Below are 3,296 nucleotides of genomic sequence, written 5' to 3'. Positions count from 1 at the left end.
AGTAGCATTGACAAGTCACCAAAAGCATTCAATCTAACAAATTATTATTAATATTATTATTATTTTTTGTGAATCCCTGATTGTTGTGCTACTTTCAAATATTTGCTTATTTTCTAACTTAAAAAGCATTGCATTCATGCAATAATCAGTTATCTTATACTTGTCTGTTTTTAGTAATGACAATAAGCTCTTTAATACATAAATACATATATTTGTAATTCTAACTTCAATTCACAATTGAATACATATTGTTTAAATATATTGATAATTATATTATATATGTTGGTGGAGGGTATGTATTCACAATGCACAATTCACTTGTACATCATGTTATGAAGTATACCTGTAATATGTACATTTGATAAAGCTTACACAATATTAATTGAGTGGCAGTTAGGAATGAATAAAGAGAGCTCCTCAATTAAAGACAATGCAGTCTCTTATCCAACACACATGTCTTAGTGTGGTATTTAATATGGTGTAAGCTGCACACTTTTACTTTGCAAAATGCCTGTCAATCAAACACAAAAAGGAAGGTTTAAATACAGTTCTAATTATAGCAGTTAGTCAAAGTAATCCAGTAAAATAATCATCCTTACCCTTCTGAATAGAAAGTAATCAATATTAATAAAATTGTATTAATCAATATTAATAAAAAATTCAACATGAAATATATATATATATATATATATATATATATATATATATATATTTCATGTTGAATTTTTATATATATATATATATATATATATATATATATATATATATATATATATATATCCCATTTGTAAATATGACCCAATAAAGCCTATTAAGGTAATTCTAATCTTCTGCATAAACAAGTTTCCTTCACGGCATTCCCCTTACTAGCACTAATGTCAGAACGTTGGCCAGACAGGAGTTGTAGTAGCTCAAGCAGTATAGGTTATTGTGTCACTGTGTTAATACAACAGTCAAAGTTGAGAACCAAAGCACCAGAACAGTGTGAAAGTTTACAGTCACTGCATTAATTTGAATGTTTAGTTTTGTAATTATTTTATTTATATTTATAATTATATGCAATCTATTTCTACAATTCTGTATATAAATGTATTTCTCTTTTGAAAAGGTTAAAACCACATACATACAGGTGAAACTCGAAAAATTAGAATATCGTGCAAAAGTTCATTAATTTCAGTAATTCAACTTAAAAGGTGAAACTAATATATTATATAGACTCATTACAAGCAAAGTAAAATATTTCAAGCCTTTATTTGATATAATTTTGATGATTATGGCTTACAGCTTATGAAAACCCCAAATTCAGAATCTCAGAAAATTAGAATATTGTGAAAAGGTTCAGTATTGTAGGCTCAAAGTGTCACACTCTAATCAGCTAAACACCTGCAAAGGGTTCCTGAGCCTTTAAATGGTCTCTCAGTCTGGTTCAGTTGAATTCACAATCATGGGGAAGACTGCTGACCTGACAGTTGTGCAGAAAACCATCATTGACACCCTCCACAAGGAGGGAAAGCCTCAAAAGGTAATTGCAAAAGAAGTTGGATGTTCTCAAAGTGCTGTATCAAAGCACATTAATAGAAAGTTAAGTGGAAGGGAAAAGTGTGGAAGAAAAAGGTGCACAAGCAGCAGGGATGACCGTAGCCTGGAGAGGATTGTCAGGAAAAGGCCATTCAAATGTGTGGGGAACTTCACAAGGAGTGGACTGAGGCTGGAGTTACTGCATCAAGAGCCACCACACACAGACGGGTCCTGGACATGGGCTTCAAATGTCAAACGTCTTACCTGGGCTAAAGAAAAAAAGAACTGGTCTGTTGCTCAGTGGTCCAAAGTCCTCTTTTCTGATGAGAGCAAATTTTGTATCTCATTTGGAAACCAAGGTCCCAGAGTCTGGAGGAAGAATGGAGAGGCACACAATCCAAGATGCTTGAAGTCCAGTGTGAAGTTTCCACAGTCTGTGTTGGTTTGGGGAGCCATGCCATCGGCTGGTGTTGGTCCACTGTGCTTTATTAAGTCCAGAGTCAACGCAGCCGTCTACCGGGACATTTTAGAGCACTTCATGCTTCCTTCAGCAGACAAGCTTTATGGAGATGCTGACTTCATTTTCCAGCAGGACTTGGCACCTGCCCACACTGCCAAAAGTACCAAAACCTGGTTCAATGACCATGGTATTACTGTGCTTGATTGGCCAGCAAACACGCTTGACCTGAACCCCATAGAGAATCTATGGGGCATTGCCAAGAGAAAGATGAGAGACATGAGACCAAACAATGCAGAAGAGCTGAAGGCCGCTATTGAAGCATCTTGGTCTTCCATAACACCTCAGCAGTGCCACAGGCTGATAGCATCCATGCCACGCCGCATTGAGGCAGTAATTAATGCAAAAGGGGCCCAAACCAAGTACTGAGTACATATGCATGATTATACTTTTCAGAGGGCCGACATTTCTGTATTTAAAATCCTTTTTTTATTGATTTCTTGTAATATTCTAATTTTCTGAGATTCTGAATTTGGGGTTTTCATAAGCTGTAAGCCATAATCATAAAAATTATATCAAATAAAGGCTTGAAATATCTTACTTTGCTTGTAATGAGTCTATATAATATATTAGTTTCACCTTTTAAGTTGAATTACTGAAATTAATGAACTTTTGCACGATATTCTAATTTTTCGAGTTTCACCTGTAAATTCAAAAAGAAAATAAAGTTTACAGGAGCACACAATGGTTCATCAAACAGTTATTATTTTAGAAAAACTTCTGCGGTAGCCTAAATATTGAGAGAGCCAAACAGGGAGACACTGTTTGAGCTATAAAAATACACCTCAATAACAGCCATGATTATCTTGATGAGATTAAGGTCTTGCAACCGCATTTGCTAAATGGTGACATGTGTGCACCCTGAGGACTACACTCAAATCCTCACTAATCTCTTCAGCTAATTGTCCTCCAGAAGGTACAGAGGGACAGTGCCATGTTGAACTTACTGCTTGAAAATATTTGCTTTAGAAGAATCAAAAACAATTGTAATCATCAATGGAATAATTGTTCTTTGTTTGGATGTTATGAAAAGATAATACTCAATACTCATTTTTTATGCTTTTCTTCTGTGATTACCTAGGATACCTAAAGATATTCAAATACAACAGTGTGCTTAGCAATTAGTCATTTGAAAATGACATGTGCAGCTGATGGTTATGGCTCTAAACTCTCCTGGCATCAGATGAAGTTGTCTGCCTCTTCGTCTTTGATGGACTGTATATTTAAGGTCTAAAAACCAGTGAACTGCAACTGCTCTGAA

The sequence above is a fragment of the Xyrauchen texanus genome, chromosome 16, assembly GCF_025860055.1.
Source record: "Xyrauchen texanus isolate HMW12.3.18 chromosome 16, RBS_HiC_50CHRs, whole genome shotgun sequence".
NCBI classification, from domain to species: Eukaryota; Metazoa; Chordata; class Actinopteri; order Cypriniformes; family Catostomidae; genus Xyrauchen; species Xyrauchen texanus.
This window is presented reverse-complemented; position numbering follows the sequence as displayed.